Below are 27806 nucleotides of genomic sequence, written 5' to 3' on the forward strand. Positions count from 1 at the left end.
AGTGGCAATTTCTCAAGTGAGCTTCCTTTTCACCTAATGACTTAATCTTGTGCCATGCTGATGCAAACCTAGCCAGTGCAATGTTCCTGTGATATAGAATGGTCCCCAGGTTCTTCCTTCCCCAGATTTCTCTCTATTTTCACTAGGTCTTTTCATCTTTCTTATTGTTTCTCTTGAATTCGAGGTAAACTCAAAATCTACACTAAAATTTCAAAATGTCTGAATAGAGATATAATCTATAAAGTGAAAATGCATTGATCTTAAATATACCTTCTAATGAATTTTCAATAAATACATACTAATTGAACCAACACCATATTCAAGATTTGATACTTTTTAATATTCTCAAAAGCTCCCATTGACCTCCTTTTGTTTATTCCTATTCCAGAGAAAATGATCTTTTCACCCCTGGCTGATCCTGGTCTTAATATAAATTGGCATATATGGCATTAGCTTCCATATAGACTTATTTCATCCAATATAGCGTTTGAAGGATTTAATTATTAACATTTTCTTCTTTGGTACAGTGTTCTTCTTAATAATTACACTATGCATAACTTATTCCCTTTCCTGATAATAAATATATAGCTTGTTTACCACTTTTTGATCATTGTAAATAAAGCTGTTTTAACATTTTCACCAAGGCTTTGTATGAACACATATTTCTGTTTCTCATGAATAAATACCTAAATGTGAAGTTACTGGATCCTGGTTTAGGCACAGATTAACTATAAAATAAACTCCCTAAAACTTTTTAAAAATTTTCTTTAGTACTTCATAATCCCATCAATTATATGTGAGAACTCCTGTTGCTTCAGCTTGACACCACTATATTTTATTGGTAATATTTTCTATTTTATTGATTTAAACAGATGTTATTTAGCATTTCATCATTGTACCCAATCATTTTATGGAACTTAACTTTTTCACAAATTATTGAACTCTTAAGTCAAAATTTTATCTCTGGAAAATTAGAATTGCATTATGTTTATATTTTATACACCCTTGATAGTCAAGGATTAGCTTATTTGGGTGACACAAGCCCCAGTTAAACCTCCACAATAGCAGTTGGAGTGAATTATCATTCAAAAATGAAAGAAGGCAATACATCTGCTCTGCTTTAAGTGCAGACATTTTTTACAGAGGGAAAATAAATGTAATCTTATTTTTGGAAGTATTTACTGATGAGTAAGATTAATAGTAAAATTAAAATGCTGACTTGTAAATGAGTAAAACATGAAAAATTATCGTGACAGGGTTTGGGAAGTTGTCAGAATCGACACTGTTCTTACTTCAAAGTGTCTCTGAAGTCAATGAAATCCCTTGACGCACTCAGATGTGTGTATGTGTAATACATGTGAATGTATGGTATTTTCCCTTTGGCACTTCACCCAAGTATGTTTTATGGATAAATAATTAAGTAAATAGATTAACAATTATTTGACATATAGTTTTCAATTTTCTCTGTTTTGAAAATTAAGTGTGCAATTTATTGATTGACATTTGTAAGAATTCAATTAAATATAGTTTATCTTCATTACATATGTCCATGTCTTCCCTTTTTACCTTTCTAACTTTCTGAAGTACTAAATAAAAACATGAACTCTGTATAATATTAAGTAATTGCTCCAAAACTTGAGGTTCACTCAGCTACCATAAAGTGTTAGTGCACAGAGCCTTGCTTTACGAGCGGCTTCCTTGGAGTTTAAAAAACTTACTGTCATGATTGTCCAACCCCATAGAGGTTGAGAGGACTTAGAATTTTACTAATTTTGAGGAAATAAAAGGTAGAAAAAGGCCTGTTTGCTGACCTGGTCCTGTGTCCAACAAAAAATTACATTTTCAGTGGTCTTATATGTAATTTTCAGTTTGACTTTAGAAACTTTAAAATATTCAAATTTCAAGTCATCACTTGCTTTAAGAAGCCACTTCAGAGAGCAAATAATTGAGCTTATATCCATTACATATTAAAATCATAATATAAAATATTCTAAGAATTATTGACTCGACAAACTGGAAAATCTAAGCACTGACTTAGATTATCTCTGCCAAGTATATGTTACTGATCCTCTTTTCATTTCCATTTCAAAAATAGTGAGCATTTTCTCTGTGTAAGAGGAATCCACATGAATTTACAGTGAAATGAAAGCTTCTTGACTTTGTGAAATTGGACTTGAGAGTCTCCTTTCAGTGCTGTAATTGGTGTCACAATCTGTAACTTGGAGCACTAAGGCAGGTGTGATGATAATCTTGGTTGTGCTGGAAGGAGGCTAGTTTTGGTGCCTGCACTGATGTTGTATTGTCTATGTCATCACTGAAGCTTTGGTCAGTTTTTCCTCATGAGGTTGGTTTAATAAGGAAATCAGGAATTGAGGAGACATTTTAATCTTCATATAACTGACATTGATGACTAAGCCTTCCTCCTCTTTCCCCTTTGCTGCCTCCTTGTTTTCCTCTTCCTTTTTTTTTTTTTATTATCATCAGTCATTTTGGCTACTGTTTTCTAAAATTTATTCATTGTCACCTCTATGTTCCATGATCAGAATGCTTTTATTTTTTTAACTTCATACATATAAATATTTTGTTTGCATGTGTATGTATGTGTGAATGCATTTATGTATGTATATGAATCACATGTATGATGGATGCCCATAAGGCCCAGAAGGGGGCATAAGCTCACCTGAACCTAGAGCTACAGATGGGGGCTGGAAACTGAACCCTGGTCCTCTGGAAAACAGCCAGTATTTTTAACCGTGAGAGTTCTCCTTAACTCAAGAATTGGTTTCTTGTAGATATGAGAGGAAAAAAATGTTTTATTTGTGTGAATCTATATCATGCTCTCCTTGTACATTAAAATAATTATTTCATTACCAAATTCTACTGCTTTCACCTTGAACTCAGTATTCTAGTTTCTGTTCCATTAAAAGTATGTCCTAATTAGCAATTCTAAGTATATGATTCCATGACTCATCCTTTTGTAGTTCATCATGCTTTTGTTTATTTTTCCTCCTTGAAGTCACACTTGAAAATGCAGGACAGAGCCTCCTCCCAAATCTTATTATTTATTTTGGATGTGTGGTTTGACTTTGTCCCAATGTCTGTGCTTTTATGAATCTTAATTATGCCAGAAAATTGTTTTCTTGTGACTAGTATCAATTTCTCTGTAGTTCATATTTTTATTGGGGTAAATCTGTATTTGGAAAAAGTATAACTCTATAGAATAGTGTTAGAGGTGAATAGCATGTCTAGCTATCATTCTTGTAGAGGCAGAAACTTAATCTCAACTGTGTTCCAAAAAGATGGCAAACAGATATGTTGAATCATGTTAACAGAACACACAAAAACCAACATATAAAACAAGAAAGTAGATAATTTGAAAAGAGAAATATAACTGTTAGAAGAGTTTGGTATTTCTCATTGCTTGCCCTGCCTGATTGTCTATCTGTATAAAGTACTTGGGTTGGGAATTAGGGTGATTAGAATAAGATTTACTGTTGAATAGTGACAATATGTGATAGCATGCATGTTGGCGAGCTTGTTAAATGCAACTCCAGAGTAGAAACATTCTGTCCAGATCAGTGCTATGTCTTTGTCTAACTAAAAGGTTCTTTCTTTATCAGTGGTCTTTTCTTCTCAGTGAAGATGCTGCCTTCTGTAACAATCTTTCTTCTTGCTGCTACGCTGTATCTTTCTCTTGGGTTACATGCTCTTTACATATTGTTAGCATGAACATTGATTCAGTTATGATCAATTCTTTTTTATTCTCTCATACAATGCATCTTAATCACAGTTTCCTATTCCTTACTCCTCCCATCTCCCTTGATTTACCCTTTTCCCCCAGATTCATTTCTCCTCCTTCTCCCTTTAGAAAATAGCAGGCCTCCCAGATATACCAACTAAAAACAGCATAGCAAATTACAATAAGACAAGGCAGAAACTCATATTAAGGCTAGGCAAGACAACCCAGTACAAGGAAAGAAACTCAAGAGTGGGTGAAAGAGTCAGAGACCCACCTTCTCTCACTGTTAGGAGTTCTGTGAAAACACCAAGCTAACTATCATAACAGATTTGCAGAGAGCCTAGTGCAGACTCATGCAGGCTCTGTAATTGCCACTTCATTCTCTGAGAGCCCTTGGGAGACCTGCTTAGTTGATGTCTGTGGACCATGTTTTTCTAATGTCTTTGATCCTCTGGCTCATAGAATTCTCCCCCCCCCCCTTCCTCAAGATTGTCACTGCTCTCAGGGAAGGAACCCCATAGAGGCCAATTTGGCCTCTCTGTCTAATGTTTGGCTGTGGGTCTCTGCATTGGGTCCCATAAGCTGAGGGAGGAAACCTCTATGAGTATTATTGGGCTAGGCACTGATCTATGAGTATAACAGAATATATGACTAATTCTTGTGAGCCAGAGTATGTTTATACTTATTAAGTTTATAGTTTTCAATTATTGGAAAAAATATCATTTTCTTTCAACAAGCTTTGATTATTTTCTTAATGTGCTTTAATTAAACTTTAATAATCATACATTTAATACATGCAAATTTATACTTTTAAATGCACACCATGTTATATTTAGATTTTTATAGTTGTACATCCAGCCTTAAAAAATGTGACAAAACCAATTATGTATGCTTGCAATTCCTTTCCTATTTCTAAGTACCTGGCAGCAAGTCCATACATATCCTATTTTGACTTTTTAATCTGATTGTGAAATGGAGAAAACAGTCAGTGTATGCTAGGCAGAGATTGTGTTGAATTGGAAATCTGAGATTGTAGCATTTGTAGTAATTTGGACATGTGTATTCAGAGATGAGAAACAACAGACAGAATTAGTAGAGGTAATTACGTCATCAGTTTTCCTCTGTGCACCCAAATACTTGGGAGAGATAGGGTTAAAGTAGACAATGGAGTATTTGGGAATAGAGAATGTTTTAGAAGTGCAATGGTGGAAATCACAGCTATTACTAGAGAGAACAGAAGATTGTAAAAATTGATATTTGAGGTGTGAAAAAAATGGGTATGGTTTTCTCTGTCAGGCTAGGGAAGCATGGCAATCTCCATAGGAACACAGCACTCTCTGGGGTAGCATAGTACCCTCCAGTAGAGCACAGCACTCTTTTGGGAGCACAGCTCTCTCTAGGGGAGCGCAGCTCTCTAGGGGAGCACAGCACCACTCTCCAGGCGAGCACAGAACTCTCCAGGGGAGCACAGCTTTCTCTAGGGTAGCACAGCACTCTCCAGGGGAGCACAGAACTCTCTAGAGAGCACAGTACTATCCAGGCAAGCACAGCATTCTCTGGGGAGCATAGTTTTTCTCTAGGGGAGTATAGCACTGCCTATATTTGAGAGCACTGGTCTTGTTGAAAATGGGAGGCCAACCTGGAAAGATTAGCTGTGCAAGGTTCTGAAGGCTCTTGTTCTGATTGCAAATCTTGATTTCTTGCTGCTGAAGAATGGAAGTGATGAATTCTTTCAGGCAAAAGAGTACTATGACTCCCCATGTGTTTAGTTTTGAAAATTGATACCTGTACACTGAAAAAGGTGTTTGGAGGAGAATCATCCTAGCAGCAATGAGTTCAACAATGTTGTTATTGGGGGAGTTTAGATAGATAATAAATATTAAACTGAATTGTAGTAGTCATGTGAAAAAGGCACCAGATTTAAGGCATATTTGTAAAGTAAGTATTTATGAAACTTGGTCATATTGACTTAAATAAAAAGTGGAGCAATGGTAAAATTGGTATTGTCAGAACTAAGTAGAGTTGTCTTAACAAGGCAAAAGAAACAGGTAAGGCAGACAGGATGAGACGTATCTAGTTTGTGTTAACAAGACAGTTGTTTTCCTTCTAGTATGTCCATGCCATGACATACCAGGAAACAAATGCAAATATAAGAGAGAGAGAGAGACAGAAGCTAGAATCAGAAAGGTTACAGATTACTGAATCTTAATTACAACCAGACAAGCTTATAGGCTGTGAAGAGAAGTTAAGGGTTTTAAGGCAAATACAAATGTCTGTGTTCATGCAATGCAAGGATGCCTGTAGAGAATGAAAAGAGAGCACTAACAACATTTTAAGGGACGGAAGGTGTACCTCAGTGCCAAACTGTTGGTCTAGCATGCACAAGGCAGTGTGTTTGATGTTCCAAAACTAAAAAGTGTAAGTCATCAGTATGAAGGAGTATTTATGGAGGCATTAATTCTAGCAACCTTTGAAGATGCTACATGTTTGAGAGGAATCAAGAAGTGGCTCGCCATCTTCTGCTACTCATTTCTAGAGCCCCCAGTCTTATATCTGGATACCAAATAAGGTTTCTTTCTCAGCAACTTCATTTGTTCAGACTCTCCTTTTTTCCTTCTGAAATTGTGTTGAAAATGCTCCTCACCCTTTCTAGTTTTCACATGCCCATCTGTTGCTCTTTGCAACAGATTCTTTTTCTAGCTATGGAGTACTTTCTCAGTGTTCAATGTGTCTTTATATATCCATTGTCCTTTCCTTTGACTCCGTCCAGACAACCATCCCCTCTGTTTGCTTACTTCATCCACTAGAACCTTGTCCAATTCTCCTCCCACTCTTTCCTTTTCTTAGAAGAATTTGCTACTCTTTGTCAACCACTTAAAAACCCTTTATTAAATTTGTTTTTTGACAGTTTTGTTCAGGAATATATGTACTCTGATCATTTTCACTCCCAAATTGTCTCTTATCACTACTCTGCCCCCTTTAATTTCCCCCTACTAGTTTCTTTCACACATTCATATATTTATTCTGTTTCTGACCCATAGAGTTTAGTCTGGGATATCCATGTGACCACGAGTTTAGAATTATTCATTAGGACCTTGGAGGCTCATTGGTGGGTGTGCATTGGAAGACAATGATTTCCTTTTTCCCTAGATTTTATTAGTAGCCAGTAGTTCAGTCGAAAGGGTTTTAGTTTCTGTTCTCTTGCTGTGGACAGACACCATTACCGAGATAGCTTATAAAATAAAGCATTTAACTTGGGGCTTTCTTACAGTTTCAGAAAGTTGTTCTATGACTATCAAGGCAGAAAGTATGGCAGCTGGCATGTTGTCAGAACAGAGCTTTCAACCCAGTGTGCAAGCAAGAGGCAAAAAGAGAAGGATAATGGGCCTACTGTGGGATTTTGAAATCTCAAAGCCCACCCTAAGTGACACACACCCTCCTAAATGCCACACTTTCTAATCCTTCCCAAATAGTTCTATCAACCAGACACCAAGCATTCAAACATATGAACACATTAGGGCCATTCTCATTCAAACCACAACAAAGGAATAGGTCTGGTGGGCATCTCTGATCCATATTTCAAACACCTTGCTATTTGAAATCTACATTAAAAGAAGTTGTTCCTTGATTTATATGGCAACATGCTTCAGTACCTTTTGAAAAAAGACTGTCCTTTATAGTTACAGTTATGTCTTATAATTACAGAGTTTTAAAGTCGTTTAATGCAGCAAGTATAAAATCCTAACAGAAATGTTTGAAACTAATGTTTATAGAATTCCATAAGTGGTAATATTTTACAATAAATGTTTGCATATAATTCTTCCTAAGAAGAGGATTCATATTTTCAATTAATTCATGAGAGTCTACTGGAGTGTTTAAGGATCAAGATCTCATCTTCAACTTATGAGACAGATAAACATGATTAGATTTTATATGTATTTGTAATGATTTATGTGAATTTACATCATTGTGCTCTTTCCTACTCTACTTAGTATTAACATTACATTCAATAAGACCCAGTAGTTACAGACTGCCTTTCCATAATAATAGATGACTTATAAATATTTCTGAAAGAAACTCTACCTAAATTTTCTCTTTTGGGAAAAATCTTCTTTTTCAATAACAAAAAATCCGAAACAGGAAAGTGTAACTTTTGGCAGTGGAGAAGCAAAGTATGTAATTTTCTAGCCATTCAGCTGCCACCTGCCTTGCCACCAGAGATTCAGTCTAATTATCCTCACTGATCAAGCCGGGCACAGAAAGAGACAAGATATATGTGAGGGGGAGGGTTGTTTTTTTTTGAAAGAGTTAAAGCAATCTTGCTTTATACATCGGTTCTGTTTTTGCCTTGATGCTTACTTTAACTGCTTCTTCCTGCCCATGATGCAAACTCAGTTTCCATAGAAGTAGGTGACAGAGTGGAAGATGACAGTACTAACATTAATCATGAGGAAGTCTAATTTTTCTAGCCTTCAGTTGCACTAAGCAGCAGGGTGATTTTCACTTTTCTCTTCCAGAATTCTAATGTGCTAGATGATATTTAGGCTTCCTTAAAGTCTCCCAGTGTCATACTGACAAATGACCATGTCTTTTAAATGTTGCCATGGTTTAGACCCTGAGAGTAGCTGTTTAATTTTTTTTTCTATTATAGGCAAATTCTGATCTAGGCAGTTAGGGTGTTTTTCTGTTGGGACCATGGAATTAAGCCGGTGTCAAAGCCCCTCATGGTCATCAACTTACCTAACATTGATATAGATAGCACACCTGCTTTTGCTCAGATTATTTCTAGTTATGGAAATGTAATGGTTTATAGGTGATATTGCTAACCTAACCATGGATGGATACCTGTCAGACAGTTATGACTTCTGTGTAGTTACTGTAGTTCAGTTGAAGTTCTCTTTTTTTCACAATTAAGAAAATGTAGTTAATCACTAATCCTTTGAGATACAATCCTAATGAAGGCTTTCAACTGTGAAGTCAGCACATAGCCAAGTTCTTACATAAGCCTTATCTACAGTTTCTCCTAAACTGTATTAGCATGCAATGACTTATAAAATGGTATTAATTTCATCTTTCTTTGTTTTAAGCTAAGAAACTTATTTAAAAACATTTACTTTACATGTTAGATGTTAATAATTTTCTATTAACCTTAGGCTTAACAATCAAATTGTTTTATAGAGATGAATCAAATGTCATGACTTCTTACTTTAATCTTTTTCCATTGTGCTTTCTAAAAATCCATCTCCTTTCTTTCAAAGTATTTTTTATCTTCCTATGCTATCTACCTAAATCACTATCATCATACAAATATGACTTGAATATGTGTCATAGAATATTTTTAAACAAATTTATTTTATCTGGAGTCTAGTGCATGATGATATAGAATACATATAGATAGTAAAATAGTTACAATACTGAAGCAGATCAAAATATCCATCATCACATATAGTTTCACCTTTCAGATAGAAAAGCTAAAATCTACTTATTTAATGACATAATGCAGGTTCATTTATTCTTCATATTGCATATTAGCTCTCTAAACCTGTTCATTTATATATTTGCTAATTTAGATCCCTTTAATCACATCTCCCCAGTTCTTATCTTCTTCTCCACCCAGATTTCTTTTTCTACTACTATATTTGAGACCTTCCTAAGGACTTAATAGAAATAACATGAATGTTTTAGTCATGATTCTTTTGTTGTAGAGAAACACCATAACCAAGCCAGGTATTATAAAAGAAAGCATTTAGTTGAGGATTTGCTTAGTTTCAGAAGCTTAGTTCATTATCATTATGGCAGAAATCATGATGGCATGGAGTCAGGCATTGGAACTAAATTATGATTTAGCTCCAACTGGGAGCTAAATTATGATTAACAGGCAGAAAGACAGAGAAAGAGACCTTGGATTTGTGTGGGGCTTTGAAACCTCAAAGCCCAACTCCAGTGACACACTTCCCCTAACAAAGCCACATCTTCAACTCCTTTCAAATTCTGCCATTCCTTAGTAACCAAACATTCAAACATATGGATTTATAGGAGCCATTCTTATTGAAACCACCACAATAATGCAATACGTTTGTTTTGGTTCTGTTTTTTGTAAAACCTTAACTTGCCCTTCAGGTATACCATAAGAATTTCTTTTTATATTAGCATATAAACATATAAAAAATTAGCTTTATTTTAACAAGTTCACACACATAGAAATGTATTTTGATCGTATCCACCTCCCTTTGCTCTCTTGTTTCCTTTCTCCCTCCCTTGCACCCTAGCCTGTTTATACTTTCAAATCATATTTTAGTATTTAAAATTAAGAAATATTGTTAAGCGCAGTGTTAGATTATATAGTAAATCTCTGCTCTTCTGTTGTTGCTTGTTAGTTTTCAAGACAGAATTTCTCTATGTAGCCCTGGCTATCCTGGAACTCATTCTATGGATAAAGCTGGCCTGAAACTCAGAGATCTGCCTGCCTCTCTCTCCCAGTGCTGCTATTAAAGGCATGTACTACCACTGCCTGTTGATCCTCAATATTGTAACAAATTATACAGACTCCATGACTTAGCTGACAAATCTGAAGTCAAGGCAATAACTAAATCAATTCCTCTCTGGAAATTTCAAGCAAAGATCCCTTTTCAGGTCATTGTTGTCAGAATCCAGTTGCTTGAGCTTGTCGATCTGAGGAACCTGTTTTTTTTTTTGTGTGTGTGTGTTTTCTATGAGGGGTGATCACTCCCAACTCCTAAAACAACACTCCTGTCAAAGAAGCAGGTAGGCCAACTGCAGAATTGTACCTCTTCTTCTGCTTCTCCAGATCCAGTTCCCCAGTTTCAACTCCAAGTCTATACCACAACTCCTACAGCTGACTCTTTTCTCTCTGACCCCGTTTCCTACTGATCACAAAGATATTCTCCTTCAACTTTTCTTCCCCTAAATCATTCCATAAGGCCAGCTTCCAATGCCAGCAGGCAATCCCTAAGAACATACTACCTGAGCCAGCCAGAGAAACAGATAATCTAAGTGAAGAAATTCATCACTCCTCCATTTCTCCAATTCCAATTCCACAGTCTCATCCAGAGCTCTATTGCAGAACACCTGTTCTAGTCTACCCCCACCAAAGCACTTGTAGAACCCACAGACCTTCCTCTCCTAACCTCCCTCCTCCCACCCAATGCTTTATCTCAATCCAAACTCCAGCAGGCACTTTCTTATAACTCCAAGGCTACTCCTGCCAGTGAAACAGGTAGTTTGATGGAAAATCTTCCACTCTCCTTCTGTTCCTCCAGATCCACTATCCCAGGCTCATTCCCAGCTTTATGACATACCTTCTGGGATTAGTTCTCTTTACTCTCAGCCCAAATTCCAAAGAGATGAAATAAGATGATCGTGGTTAAACACTGTTCTCCTCCCTTCTGAGAATGCCTTCAGACACCCAGTGTGTCCTTATTCTTAAGTGTCAGTTCCCAATACTCAGAAACACATTTTAACTGCATCCTTAAGTGGGCACAACTACCAGATCCACAGAAAAATTCCTGCCAGGCAATACACAGCCACCACATGTTCCTAAATTCCAGAGAGAAAACAGAAGCCTAGGAAGAAAACCCCAACCAAAAAAGGCAAAATCATATATAAGCATCTGAAACTATAATCTTCCCAATCCCAGATACCTTAATACTAGCACAAAAACAAGACCAATAACAGCCATGACAATATGTCTCCACTAGAGCTTGGCAATCTTACCGCAACAGGCACTGAATATTTTAACATAGGTGAAATACAAGAAAAAGACCTTCAGGGGGCTGGAGATATGGCTCAGCGGTTAAAAGCACTGATTGTTCTTCCAGAGGACCCGGGCTCAATTCCCAGCACCCACATGGCAGCTCACAACTGTCTGAAAATGCAGTTCCACACCAATGTACATAAAATAAAAGTTAAATAAATCATTAAGAGTTTAAGGCTGGAGGTGGGTGGTCCTTGGACTTCCCACAGAGCAGGGAACCCTGATTGCTCTTTGGGCTGACCAGGGAGAGGGACTTGATTGGGGGAGGGGGAGGGAAATGGGAGGTGGTGGCGGGGAAGAGACAGAAATCTTTAATAAATAAATAAAAAGAAAAAGACCTTCAAACAGTCTTTATGAATATGATAGAGGTCCTTAAAGAGGAAATGAAGAAAGCCCATAAAGACATCCAGAAAACACAAATGAAGAGTGCAAAGAAATGAATATGACCAGAACGTTTAAGGTCTGAATTTGGTAAAAGGATCAATAAAGACGACCTAAATTGAGGGAATCCTGGAAATGAAAATTTTAGGAATTTGAACAAGAACTACAAAGGCAAGCTTCACCAACAGAATACAAGAAATGAAAAACATAATCTCAGGCACTGAAAATACAGAAAAAGTAATCAAAGGAAATATTAAATTAACAAACTTCTGACACAAAACATCAAGAAATCTTGAACAATATGAAACAACTGACTCTAAGTATGATGGGAATAGAGAAATGAGAATGACTTAGGGGTTTTATTGCTGTGAAAAGACACCATGACCGTGCAACTTTTATAAGGAAAAATTGAACTGAGGCACATTGCTTAGAGTTTCAGAGGTTCAGTCCATTATCATAATGGCCGGGAGCATAGCAGCATGAGAAAAGATGTGATACTGCAGAAATAGCTGAGAGTCCTACATATTGCAAGCAAAGGAAGTGTACAGACTCACTGGGAAGTATATGAGCATAGGAAACTTCATATCCCACTACACAGTGACAAACGTCCTCCAACGGTACCATACCCACTCCAACCAAGTCATTGCTCCTAATAGGATCACTTCCTGTGAGATTATTTGAACCAATTACATTCAAGTTACCATAGAGAAGAAGTCCAGGTTGTCTTAGTTTTTATTGCTGTGAAGAGACTCCATGACCATGCAATTCTTTTTTTCTTCTTCCTTAGTGTTTATTTGTAATCATATTATTAACCCTGCAATCCTGTTAGACTTGGAGGGGAATGAGAAGAATGTGGGGCCCAAAGAACTTCAGTGAGAGCAGAGATTACAGGATATTGGGAGCAGATGGTGTAGGGGTGCTCTTCTGAGCTACAGAAGGAATGGTCTTGTGAGTAAGAAACCCGAAAGTCAAAGAATTAGAGTTGTCCACAGTCAGAAATGGTGATCTTGTTTCTCTTGCTATTTCTGGACCCAAAATGTTCCATGACTTCCATGATGTTTATGACTTTTTTAACCTTCCCAAAGACCACAAGTTTGTTATCTAGACATTTAGTCTTAGAAGTGCAGGTAAAAAACTGGAAATCATTTGTGTTTGGTCCAGCATTTGCTTTGGACAAGATGCCGGGACTTGTATGCCTCAGAATAAAGTTCTCTCTTTCATTTTTTTTCTCTCCATAGATTTGGATCTGATGCCAGTGCCATTATGGCATGTGAAATCACTATCCTGGCACATGAATCCTGGAATAATTCTGTAAAAGAACAAACACTTATACCCAAATCCCTTCTCTCCAGTGCTCAGATGCAAAAGTATTTTGCTGTTTTTAGAATTTTGTCTGCAAATAGCTCAAAGGAGATGTGGCCTAAGGGCTCTCCATTGCCTAGATGTTGAAGAACATGGCTGCAACAAGTGGTGACAGGAGATAGCAAGGTCTACAAAGCGGTGACTATAGCAACTCTTATAAAGAAAACATTTAATTGAAATGATGGCTTACAGTTTCAGAGATTCAATCTATTAATATCATGATAGGGAGCATGGCAGAATGCAGGCAGACGTGGTGCTAGAGTAGCTATGAGTCCTACATCTTGAAGGCAACAAGAAGTTGAGTGACTATCTCACTGAATGAAGTTCGAGAAACGAAACCTCAAAGCCTGCTTCCACAGTTACACACTTCCTCCAAAATGATGACAAGTATTCTCACAAGGCCACATTTCCTAATAATGCCACTCCCTAGGGTGCCTATTTTCGTTCAAACCGACATATTCCTCTCCTTAGCCCTAAAGCCATATCATATCACAAAACCATGATGCCAAAATGCATTGAGTCTAACTTCAAAATTCCCATAGTCTATAACAGTCCCAAACTTGTTTCAAAGTCCAAAGTCTCTTCTGAGACTCATGCATTTTCTTTAAGTGTAATTGTTATGGTTTAGATAAAATGCTGCTGATTCCCAAGGGGTACAGCAGCAGGCCACGAGGGTCAGCAGGTCCTAGGCAGGGAGCCATGGCCATGTGGTGAGTGAGAGACAGAGATGCATAGGCATGCCATGCAGAGTGAGGTTGCATATTTATTTAGTGGGTTATGGAAAAGAAGGTAAAAGGGGAGGGAGGGAAAAAGGGACAAGGAGAGAGAGGCAGAGAGAGAGAAAAAAAGAGAAACAGAGAGAAAGAGAGAGGGGCAGGGGAGGGGAGGAGCCATAGCAGCAGTTACCTCCTCAGGAGAAAGATAGAAAACAAGGAGCTCAGGCTGGAAGCAGAAGGAAGATCTACTTGCATCAGTGGGGGAGAGGTGTGGGCACAGCTTGTCTCTTAAGGAACAGGACAGACCATTACAGTAATCCCCTGTAAAATTAAAATAAAAAAGCAGATCACATACCTCCAACATATAATGGCACAGGATATACATCACCATTTCAAAAATTGTGCAAAAGGAGCATAGACAGGAAATATTGGATCTAAACAATACTGAAAACCAGCTGGGCAAACTCCTATTCTGCATGTTCATGTCTGGTATTGAAATACTTTTTAGACCTCCCCCCCCCCAATTCCTTTGAGTGGAACAAACTTCTTTTTCTTGGTCTGGTTCCACTCCCTGTTAGTAGCTGTCCTCGGCAGTTATCCCACTACTCTGGCATCTCTAATATCTTGGGTTCTCCAAGGTGATCCAGGCTTCACATGCACAACTTCACTCAATGGCCTCTCTATTAGGCCTCCACTCAGGGACACCCTTGACACATACCTGGAATCAACAGTTTTATTCCATAACTCTTTTCTTCTATCCTTAACTCTAAATTCAGAACCATAAGGCTAAACCTGCCATGTTCTGCTGCTTACTGGAGCTGAAGCATTCTCTCCTAATTTGCTTACATCTTCAGCAGCACTATGCCTTTCACTGCCAAAGTTGGGCTGTTCTGAAATGTTCTCTTTAGACCAGAGTGGCCTCAAACTCACTTTGGGCATCATTTTGTTGTAAGGAGCATTACCTGTTCATCCCAGCCGCCCAGAACCAAAATAATGACACAGAAGCTGTATTAATTAAATCACTGCTTGGTCCATTAGCTCTGACTTCTTATTGGGTAATCTGTTCTATGTTAATTTAACCCATTTCCATTATCTGTGCATTACCATGAGGTCATGGCCTACCAGCAAAGTTTCAGCATGTCCATCTCTATCGGCGGCTCCATGCTGTCTCTCTCTCCACCTTCCTTCTCACAGCATTCAATCCAGTTTTCCCTGCCTACCTAAATTTTACCATATCAACGGGCCAAGGCAGTTTCTTTATTTATCAACCAATAAAAGCAACACATAGACAGAAGGACCTCCCACACCACAGAAATCTGCCAGTCTCTCTTTCCAGTGTTGGGATTAAAGGCATACACTACCACATGCAGCTCTAAACTTCTCTTTAGTTCCTTTTCACAAATTGAAAATTTAGCTGGGTGGGATATTGCCCTGAGGTAACCACTCACTTTATTCCATTTCTTAGACTGTTTATCTCCTTGAACACACACAGAATTTAGCTCCATTCTGCTTTCTGGTGTCCTTTTCTCCTCAAATATTTTTCCTTGCTCAGTTTGTTCCTCTTCATTGTAAATCTTCATTAGAGTTGCCACTAATATCCATGTGACAGAGTCCATACCATGCTGTTTTGATATTTCTTCTGCCTATGAAATTAATCTGAAACTCTTTACTTTAGCCCCAGGCATACTTTTCATACAAGGACAAAAGACAGCCACCCTCTTAACAAAAATATCACAAAATCATTTCTCAGCAACATCTAAAATTCTCTGAAACCTCTGAGCCAACTCCTTACACTTAAAATCATTATCATCACCATTGTATTCTAGTCTCCTAGCAGTATGCTCCACCCCATTAAGCAGTGCTTAAAGCATTCCACTTCTTTACTAATCAAACATTTAAAGAACTACAAGCCCTAGTGAAATAGGAACAGTTCTTAAAAGTCTCTCTCCCTCCCCATAAAAAGCACAGGGGCAGACAGTTTTAACATGGGATTCTACCATTCTTTGAAAGAAAAGATAGTTCCAATACTCCTCAAATTCCCACAAAATAGAAACAGAAGAAGCATTTTCAAATTCATTTTATGAAGCCACAATTATCCTAATGAATAAACAAACCACATAAATATTTCCAAAAGAAAGAAACAGAATTACAGACCAATTTCCCTCATGAATATAGATGCAAAAGTACTCAATAAAGTACTTGCAAACTTAATACAAGAAAACAACATAAAGCTACTGTAATCAAGTATGTGTCACCCTAGAGATGCAGATACAACTTGTGGTAATTTGAAATAAAATGGTCCCATAGAGAGGGGCACTATTAGGGTGTGTGGTCTTATTGGATTAATCATGGCCTGTTTAGAAGAAGTGTATCACTGTGTGGGTGAGCTTTGAGGTCTCATACATGCTCAAGACAAATCCAGTGGGACAGTTCACTTTTTGTTGTCTGAGAATCAAAATGTAAAACTCTCAGCTCCTTCTCTAGCACAATGTCTACCTGCACACTGCCTTGTCCCATCAGATGATGATGGACTAAGCTTCTGAAATGGTAAGTCATTTCATTTAAATGTTTTCCTTTATAAGAATTACCATGGCTTTTCCGAGTCGCCACCAAGATGGCCGAAGTGGAGCAGAAGAAGAAGCGGACCTTCTGCAAGTTCACCTACCGCGGCGTGGACCTGGACCAGCTGCTGGACATGTCCTATGAGCAGCTGATGCAGCTCTACAGTGCCCGGCAGAGGCGATGCCTCAACCGCGGCCTGCGGAGGAAGCAGCACTCGCTGCTCAAGTGCCTGAGAAAGGCCAAGAAGGAGGCGCCGCCCATGGAGAAGCCCTAGGTAGTGAAGACCCACCTGCGGGACATAATCGTCCTGCTCGAGATGGTGGGGAGCATGGTGGGCGTGTACAATGGTAAGACCTTCAACCAGGTGGAGATCAAGTCAGAGATGATTGGCCACTACCTGGGCGAGTTCTCCATCACCTACAAGCCTGTGAAGCACGGCCGGCCTGACATCAGTGCCACCCACTCCTCCCGCTTCATCCCCCTCAAGTAGCTGTGGCCAATAAAGACTCAAGTTAAAAAAAACATACAAAATCAATAAATCCACTGTCTAAACAAACAAAAATCCACATGATAATTTCATTAGTTGCAATAAACGGCTTTTCACAAAATCAAACACCAATTCATAATTTTAAAAAAGCCTTAGAGATATAAGGGATATAAGTGGAATATCTAAACATAATAAAGGCAGTTTGAACATATTCAACATCATCCTAAATGCAGAGAAACTCAATGTAATTCCACTAAAGTCAGAAATAAGACAATGTTGTCCATCCTCTCTATATTTATTCAATAAAGTTTGAAGTTCTTGCTAGACCAATAAGACAACTGAACAAGATCAAGGGAATACAAATTGAAAAAGAAAAAATCAAATTATCTTAAGTTAAGGATAATATAATTGTGTACATGAATTATCCTAAAAATTTTACCAGAAAGCTCCTATGATTGATAAACACTTTCAGCAAGAATGGCTGGATACAAAATTAACTCACTGAAATCATTAGCCCTCCTACAGAAAAATGACAAATAGAGTGAAAAACAATCAGAGAAGCAACATCTTTCACAAAAGCCTCAAATAATATAAAATATCTTGGGGTAACTCTAACCAAGCAGTGAAAGACTTGTATGATGAAAACTTCAAGTCATTGAAGAAGGAATTTGAAGAAGGTATCAGACAATGGAAAGATCTCCAGTGCTTCTGGACTGGTAGAATGCACAGACTAAAGATGCTCATTCTACCAAAAGCAGTCTACAGATTCAATAAAATTAGAATTGTAATTCTGACACAATTCTTTACAGATTTGAAAAAAACAGTGTTGGGAGATATTTGGCCATACTGTGAACTCCTAGTTTTCATTTACCTTAATTATATAAAATCAGCTTTCAGTCAGGAGGTGGAACCAGCAGTTAGTTGACAGAAAGTAAATATCTTTATATCTATCCCTCATAGATTAAGAGGGAGTCTGGAAAAGGTATAGAGAGATGTGTAGGAAGTAGTAGGGAGGGAATTTGATTGTGGTAGTCTTTTATTTTTTGTTTTGGTTTGGTAAAACAGAAGCTCAACATAAATACAGATGCACTGAGCCTAAGAGAAGAAAGTGGTAGATAACTTTGAATTCATTTGGATAGGAGAAGACTTTATGAACAGAACACCAGTATCACAGCACTTAGATCAAAAATGAACAAATTGTATCTCATCAAGCAGAAAATATTCTGTAAGGCAAAGGACATAGTCAATCAGACAAAGTGGTAGCATACAGAATAGAAAAATATTTTTACCAATTATGCATCTAATAGAGGACTAATATTCAAAATATATAAATAACTTAAGAAGACAAATAACCCAATTAAAAAAAGGGATGCAGATCTAAACAGAATAGTCTCAGTAGAATAAATAAAGTAGAAGAAACTCAAATGTCTGAGAAACACTGAATTGTTCAAAATTCTTATCTATCAAGGAAATAAAAATCAAAACAAGTCTGAGATTCCATCTTACACATTTCAGCATTGTCAAGATCAATAACAAAAGTAACAGCTCTTGCTGGAGAGGATGTTGAGCAAGGGGAACACTCACACATTGCTAATAGGAGTGCAAACTTGTACACCCACTGTAGAAATCAGTATGACAGTTACTCAAAAATTTGGAAATCAATCCAACTCAAGATATATCTATACCACCCTTGTGCATGTACCCAAGAAAAGAGTCATCTTACCATTAGGACACTTACTCAACCATTTTACTTGTTGCTCTATTTATAATAGCCAGAAATTGAAAACAACCTAAATACTCCTCAATAGAAGAATGGATAAAGAAAATAGGGTATGGAGTATTTACACTATGGAGTACTATTTATCTATTAAAAAATAACATTGTTGCATCAGGTTTCTAAATGACCCTGAAATGATCCCCTTTCCAGAGGGTTTTTCTGTATTCTTCTCATCCCAACCTGATCCCTTATTTTTCATCCACACCCACCTCCAGTCCACCTATGATACCTTTTTATTTCCCCTTTCTAGGGAGATCCAAGTGTCCCTCTTGAGACCTCCTTGTCACCTAGCCTCTCTTGGTCTGATATTGTAGTATGATTGTCCATTACTTTATAACTAACATCCACTTATGAGCGAGTACATGTCATATATGGGTCCATCACTCAGAATGATATTTTTTACTAGTTCCATCCATTTGCTTTCTAATTTCATGATGTTACTGCTATGATTCAGCTACAATATGGGTGATACTTCTGGGCTCCCGGGCCACGCATGTGCAGAAAAGCCCTGAGACGTGACCCATGTGTGGCAGGTTGCATCACCTACATATGACGTGAGAGCCCTTACATGCATGTGTGAGCTCCATCATCTGCGTATGACGCACCCACATCCCCTAGGCAGCCTTTAAAAGCTAGAAACGCCATCTTCACCTCTTTCTCTCTCTGCACACTGACCTTCACCAGGCCTGCACCCCCCCTCATAAACTCCTAAGAGTGTTTGTTGCATGTTCTGTGTTTCCTTCTCACTTGTGCCATGTAATTTCAATTACAGTTTTTAACAGCTGAGTAATTCTGCATCGTGTAAATGTATCACATTTGCTTTATCCGTTCTTTGGTTGAGGGGCATCTAAGTCATTTCCGTGTCCTCACTATTATTAATAAAGGCGCTATGAGCATATCTGAGCAAGTAAACATGATCCCAAATAAAAGTCTTAGCAATAATGAATATGTAGCCAAACTGGCCATGTCTATGACCAGGCAAGTCTTCCAGTGGAGAAATTGGTACACCAACCCAGCCACACAACTTTTGACCTATAGTCAGTCAGGGATGTGCCAGAGTAAGGGTTCCCACACCACGAGATCAAATTTATACCTGACACTGTTTGGTGACCAAACAGTGAGACAATCCAAAGACCTAGGTGAAACCAAATACTACTGAGATATTTTTTAAATGTGGTGATAGAATGCCTCCTAATGACATTCTGCTATAATAAAAGACCAGAGCCTTATTCAGCCATTATCAGAGAGGCTTCCTCTTGCAATAGATGGGGACAAATACAGAGACCCTTAGCCAGATATTATGAAGAGAAAGAGAGACCTTGGTATGCATGGCTCCAAATAGGTTGTTCTATCAAATCTTTCCTCTTAGAGCTTAGAGAACCATACAGAAGATGAGATAGAATGAGTGTGAAAGTCAGAGTTGATGGAAGACACCAAAAGAAAAAGATCCTCTAAATCAACTGAACAATATTCATATGAACTCACAGACTGAAGTAGCAAGACCAGGGACTATATGGCTTGGTATTTATAAGGTCCTCTGCTTATATAAACTTACATAAACTCAGATTCCAGTTTAATTTTCAAGGGACTCCTGAGAAGGAATGTTCTGATTCTTTTGCCATCTCTTGGGATTTCTTTCTTCTGTTGATTTATCTCATCCAACTCTACATGATTTTCTTTTTTTATCATGTTCTATTTTGTTTTGTTGTTATCTCTTAGATTTGAAGCTTGTTCTTTTCTTATTAGAGACAGAAAGAGAGTGGATCTAGATTTAGGGGACGTGGAGAGGATCTTCCAAAATAGAGGGAGGAAAAACTGTAATAAGGATACACTATATAAGAAAATAGTCCATTTTTAATAAAAAAGAACATAAAAACTCTTAAAGACAGTCACGTCACATTGTTTTTCATATTGCCTCCATCTTCTGGCCAGCCAAAGTGATTTGAATTATCTTTGGCTTTTCTGTCAATGATCCCTAGATCCACAGTTAGGGGGTTGTGTGAATAGGTTAGATTCTATATGCAATATAAGTCTTCCCACTTTAAGACTAATGGATCTGGATCCTTAATACATCTGTAAAAGTCTGCCTCAGAGCAGTTCTTACACTGGGGTGTTTTGTTTATTTGTTTTGCTTTGAACTAATCTTCTATAGTTAAAAAAATTATATAAATATCTACTGCAGTCTGTTAACTTATATTAACACATTAGCTCTCTACTCGCTCTGGAGTATTTTGAGAGTGTAATATATTTCCATAAACTCCAGTTCCTTGCCTATTAGACTGGTCTATTAATTGTGTCTCTTATAGTGAAAGACCCAACAGATCATGACATTCAAGTGAGTCTCACGCTACTGCTGCTACTGTCACCCATGAGATACAGCCAAGGCAGTTCTCATTTTTGTCAAATCTAAGCTAAACTTCAAAAGAGTTTCATGGACATTTTTTTTTTCACCGCCATTATATCTTTTCCATTAAACGCCGAAGGAAGAGAAACAAAAACAATCTTCTTTTTCATTGTTTTAAATCCATGGTTGTGATTCTGTTTATCCCATAAGGAGAGAGAATAGTTGGAATAAAATGTAAATCAAGTTTCTGTCAAATACAGGACAAAGTGCCCCTCTCAGGCTCTCCTGTTTTTTCTTATGATCTGATTTGCATAAACCTCACCAGAAAGTGCTATACTCCCCAGCTCCTAAATGCCATCTTATCTGGGGTGAATGAAGGAGAAGCTCCACAGAGAAAAAGAGCAGAATTATCTCTCCCCCATGCATAATTTATCTTGTTAAAAACTGTATTTTATGTAATATTACCTGTTTCTCTTCTCAGGCCTGTATTTTTTTCTATCTGTCCAAGAGAAGTTCAAGTGTATAAGTGAAGAGTAAAGATATATTTGAGCTCTGACTTGTGATCTTCAAAATGTGTAGCTAACTAGCCCTGCTAGTTATTTAAACAACCTGGAATCCTGATTATATGCATCTAATGACACTGAAAATTCCAAAATAGAATGAAGTAATAGGAAACACACTAGCTGCTGGAACACAATTGAAAACAACTGATGTAGAGTTTAGAAGATGTGATTCGCGATCCCTGGCTGTACTCCCAATATGTATAGAAAGTGAGCTATGAAGATGGAGTGAAGGCAGGGCCTGTAGTTTTCCAGGTCTATGATTCTATCTTTTGTCTTGGATTCTTTAGTGTAAGTGACATGTTCTATATATAGCAAAATGGTCTGCCTTTTTGAACTTTTGTGTGAAAGCTTTCCCTTCTACTTAGAATTTCCAGATACATGAGGTACTTTAATATCCAGAATCCCTGTCTTGTTAAGTCACCAGGAGAAAAACAAACAAAAAAAAAAGACTTGAGTACACAGTGCAAACACACTTCATTTCCTCTCCATGCTGCACCTTCCTCAAATTTATAGAGACCAGGGCATTATTTAGAATGAAAATATTGAAATGTTTGTCTACAAATTTCTCGACTTTATAAGTCTCAGAATGTTTCTGGTACCCGTCAAGAGAGGATGGAACAACCAGTGTTACTTGATCAGCCCACTTTCAGATTTTTCTTCCGTAACTTGGCAATTTTGTTGATTTTCTTGCTACATGTTCTGTTTCTACACCTGAGTAATTGGGGGCAGAGGCTGACCTTGTTGTTATATAAAGGTAATTTACAACGGTAAATTTATCCCTTTGTGTTTTTCAGGTATAGAAAGTCTTTATTTCATGGTGCATCATAAATTATCTACTCACAGGTTCTGAAATTGTCTTTCCCAGCTTCATCTAAAGTTCATGGAGTTTGATATTCAGATTTAGTATAGGATTAATCCCAGACCCATGACCTTATAGCTCTTAACACAAGGGTATTTCCTGCATGACATTTCCTATTAAGATCAAATCTGATTAGAATGTAGATGCCTATTTCCAGAGAGACGTTGGTTTTAGCAACTGTTTTTCAATACATATCTCAGTTGCAACTACATCCACTCCTTATGAAACTTTATTTGTGTGAGCTATTTTTGCTTTGCCTCTGTGATTATTATTTATTTAACTTTGATTTTTATGCCATTTTATATTCAACCAGTCATATGTAAAACTATAAAGGAAAGAAACCACTTGAAATATGTAAAAAAATTGCTCACATTTAGAGCTGTAAAAAGAAAGAGTACATAGACTGGAGTTAATATTTATCTAACCTTCTATCAGAATAACTGACCAATTTTCAAATAACTTTCAAAAATTGAGCTGAATCTTATGATCTTTACTAGGAAATGGTACATTTCTGTTTTTTTTAAATGTAAAAGGATTATAAAGGAAGTTACATTGGAAATAAAATCTTGAAAAGAAACCCTACCTTATGGTCCTTTCTCCCAAGGTCATGTATAACAGTTCTTAGGAATACAGTATCAAAAATAACAGAACAACAACAACAACAAACCCCCCCAAAACATAAAAATCTTCAGTTTTCTAGTATTGTCCCAAACACTGCAACTATGGATTTTAAGTTTAACTCTCATTTCAGTTAGATAATGTGTCTGTGTTTTTCTTTATCATACTTATGTTTTTTTGTAATGCAAAGATAAAAAGAACCCATCTAGTGTCAAGGTCTATAACCACAAATACACTTGCTTTATATAGACTACAAGGCTATAAATGTCTACATATGCTGTGCATAGGAACCAAAACAGAAAATCAGATTTGGAGGTTACTTTAGAAATGTGTTTTCCTGTCTGAAATGGTCTTAATAAAATAGGCAGGAGGAAACAAAGCATATTATCCATGATGCAATTTATTATGACTAATTCTGACAGGAATATTCAGATCTTCATAGTACAATGTGAGTCTACATTGGCTACTAGAAAAGCATTTCCAATCTTTGTATGGATAACTTAATTTTATGTACTGAAGAGATAATACAATTAGCTAGATATATATGGACTCAGAAGTGCAGTTATCTATAATAAGACAGAAGATGAGGAGTTGGTATTAAAAGTAAGATTACCAACAAACAAACAAAATATGGATAATAAAGTGATGTGGGAAGTTCTTCTGTATATGTGTTCCTTTTATTGATTAATGAATAAAGAAGCTGTTTTGGCTTGTGATAGCACAGACTAGAGCTAGGTGAGGAAAACTAAACTGAAGGCTGGGAGAAAGATGGCAGAGTCAGGGAGAAGCCATGTAGCTGCCAGAGGAGAAAGATGCAAGCCATCACTTGGAACCTTGCTGGTAAGCCATAAACCTCGTGGTAAAATATAAAATAATAGAAATGGGTTAATTTAAGATATAAAAGCTAGTCAATAAGAAGCATGAGCTAATAGGCCAAGCAGTGTTGTAATTAATCTAGTTTCAGAGTGGTTATTTCAGGTCTGAGTGGCCAAGAAATGAATGAGCAGTGTCCACCAACAGTAAAGGGCTTAGGAACCATAAGAAGACATCTGTTTTGTCCTCAAGGGTCCTTAAGGTCATAATGTCCCAAGATGAGATGGCTTGCTGAAAAATGGCCTATTCAGGATTTCAAGTCCTCTTTTGCCTGAGGGAAAGAGGACACAAAAAAACAAAAAAAGTAAATTTGTAATGTAACCATATAGACACATGTTGTTATAACTTTAAAAAAATCAAAGGACTTCATTGGCTATATTGCATAGCTATTGTTATATCAATTTTATTACCTATAATATGGCAATAAAATGGTTTCATATCTCACCATGTTATTTGAAGATGAAAAGAATAACTCCTATAATGAGCATCATAATCTGGTCATTCATATACTTTTTATATGTAGGTTCATATTTAGTACCAATATGTTATACTATGTTTATGATTATTCTCATTTAAACCATACCAAATATTGGAATCATTTCCATACAAATATTTGGTGCTTTTCCATATTTGGATACCTATAGTAGTCTCAAGTTCAGCATATATTTTCCTATTCAAGGAGATGTCCTTGCTATTGTTTATTTGTTTGATCATGAACATATACATTCAAGAGCATGAATTGCTTGTTCTCACTGAAGATTCTTCTTAGCATGATAATATCAATGAGATAACTTCAGACTGCTAAGTACTCTAAAGAAAGAAACAAATGGACAAACAAAGGTGCCTAAAACAGAGACCACTAACTATTAACTATTGAATAGGGGAAAAGAGCCTGTCTACACAGATGGCTTTTGAGCAGGGATCTGAGTAAAAAGAAATCACCACAAGGTCTTTCAAGAAAAACAGAAGTAGAAACTTGTTCTACTTAAGTTTCACAGGTTCAGAACCAGGATTAGTGTGCCTGGGCCTGCACTGACCCAGATGAGAAATGGCCAGGAGGGTCAGTAGATCATGAAACTGGAAGGCTCTGTAATGAGTCAGGTTGGCTTTTATTCAGCTACCTAATTAGCATTGCCACTTGACTACCTCAGAAATAGTTCAAATGGAAAACTTTCTCTAAGCAAACACTTTATGGGTATTTTGGGGGAGGAAAATACTATAATTTTATTGCTTTAGTATTTGGTCTAAAATAAATTTGTGCTTTCATTAACCTATTTGAGTAGCCAGTGGTGAATCTGGAGACTAGCTATACTCCATTCCCAGAATCCTTCATCAGAATCCTGATGCCCTTTCAGGGGTCCAATGTCTTAGCTGTTTTCGTTGAAACTTAGAAATCTGACCTAGGCATGGTGTCTTGCCTTTTAACATCCCTTTACAGAGTCATAGAAATTGCCTGACCACAGCTTCTCTTGTTCATGGGCACAAGGAAGGTGTATCTGAGGCTTTTAGTCACTGTAGGCATAGACCTGAGATAAAATTCTTGTCATTACCAAGATGCATGCAGCGAATTTAGACATTCCTTTGACCTCTACAATGAGTTTAACATATATGTGTATTTATATGTATATAGAGGGGCATCTCAGTGATTTACAGAAAATAAGTAACTCTAAAAGAGTACTTATCTTTTAATATGAAGAAAAAAGGGTTTTAGTTTCAGACCAAAGGAACTCAAGGGTGGGTCTAAAATAGGCTTAGCCACTGTGTTCATTTTGTATGCAGGAACTTTATATTTCATCCTTTAAGGGACTTGTTAACTGAAATGTGGTGTGCAAGTTACTTGCACTTCATGATCCAGCAATATTCTGCCATCAAAATTTCTGAATCCAGCATCACATTATTCTCATTGGTTTTCCAGGATTAGCCTCATCACTTAATTCTGAGAAGCTTGTCACTAAGCCAAGGACATCATTCCTTTTCATTAAATGTTAATGCTCATTTTTTTTTTTTTGGTAAGTACCATGCATCAACTTCTCTGTTCCAGATACAGCAATTAATAATATAGTTACAGACCTTGTCATCATTATAGTCAAGTGAGAAGGGATTTTCAAGTACCAGGGAACTTTAAAATACTGTGAGCAGAGTGGCATGCCTAATGTAGACAGTGTTATCTATATTGGATTGTATACGGGAAAAGATAAAGAGAGGAATAAAGTATTGCACTGGGGAGGAGGAAAAGTGGAGGAACAATTGTTTATTAGTGAATGATCAACTTCCTTGTGTATTGTTTGACAATACTGGATTATAATGAATTACTGCACTTAGCCACCTCTCCTCAAATTTATGACTTTTTGTCTCATTGTTATTCCTTCTCTTTCTACTAAAGATGCAGTGACTCCCCATCTTCTATGTGGCCTTCATTGTGGTCTGTTTTAACCATTAGAAAAGTTTCCCACTCACACCTGAAGCTGAATTGAATCCCAGCCACAAGGAGACAGTAAGCCTGAGGACTACAGAAACCTAACGCAGAGTAGTTCAGCAATCTCCAACTGAACTCAGATGTCTGGGTTGCCTTTTATAATTATTTAAAGTATTAAAATTAATTCTATGTATTTTGATCAATTTCCATTTCCCCTCCTTCCCTCCCTTCAGATCTACTGCTTTCCTATCTACCCAAATTTGTGATATTATTTATATTTTTAACCTACAGATTTTATTTGTGCATTCATTTGCAGATGAATATATGGTTATCAATTTTACACTAGTGAATTTGGGATCATTTGTATACAACATCATGTAGCAAAAGTTTCCGATTATAGATCAAAATTATTAAAATGTTGACATCAACAATTAATCTAAGATTTATTATTATATTTTTCTGTAGTCACATTTTCTTATTATGTGCCTTAGCTTCACAAAAGTTTTGAGCAAACTTGTTTACCTCCAGAGAAAATAGATCCTTCAGTAACCACCTTGATTCTGTTCATAAGCCTTGCCTGCATATAAAGAGGAATGAGAAAGAATATTAGCCATTGACTCAATCCTGTACACTAATGTTCACTCAGACATTTGCTATAAAAAAGGACCTATTTCCAACTTTTGTTTCTGCATAGATTTTTTTTAAAGAAAAGACTTTGAGATTTTTCTCTAGGTTTCATGTTTGAGATTCTGCTAGGAAGTAGAAATACACAGGGAGCCAAACAATCTTGAATAATGTGTTCATGATATAGTTAACTCTTCACTTGTGACCAAAACTCATATATTTATGTCCTAACCACATGACTGTCTTCTCAGATAATATTTAAAGACATATCCACATTATAAAAATATTGCTGAACTTGTCCCTGATTCAGTATGACCAGTGTACTTCTAAGAAGAGGGACTTGGTTTATCTCACTCAGGATACTGTTTTCAATTTCCATCCATTTGCATGCAAAATTCAAGACGTCATTGTTTTTTATTGCTGAGTAGTACTCTAATGTGTATATGTGCCACACTTTCTTTATCCATTTTTTCAGTTGAGGGGCATGTAGGTTGTTTCTAGGTTCTGGCTATTACAAATAGTTCTGCTATGAACATAGTTGAACAAATGCTTTTGTAGTATGATTGGGCATCTCTTGAATATATTTCCAAGAGTGGTATTTCTGGATCCTGAGGTAGATTGACTCCCAGTTTCCTGAGAAACCACCACACTGATTTCCAAAGTGGTTGCACAAGTTTGCATTCCCACCAGCAATGGATGAGTATTCCCCTT

The 27806-nt window shown here is 37.0% G+C and overlaps 1 pseudogene; it reads left to right on the forward strand.

Annotated features, from left to right (window-relative positions):
• Positions 1-17026, forward strand: part of LOC142842478 (small ribosomal subunit protein uS19 pseudogene) — a 136252-nt pseudogene extending 119226 nt beyond the window's left edge.
• Positions 17027-27806: the final 10780 nt, after the last annotated feature.

Source organism: Microtus pennsylvanicus, chromosome 1 (assembly GCF_037038515.1).
Source record: "Microtus pennsylvanicus isolate mMicPen1 chromosome 1, mMicPen1.hap1, whole genome shotgun sequence".
In the NCBI taxonomy this organism is placed as follows: domain Eukaryota; kingdom Metazoa; phylum Chordata; class Mammalia; order Rodentia; family Cricetidae; genus Microtus; species Microtus pennsylvanicus.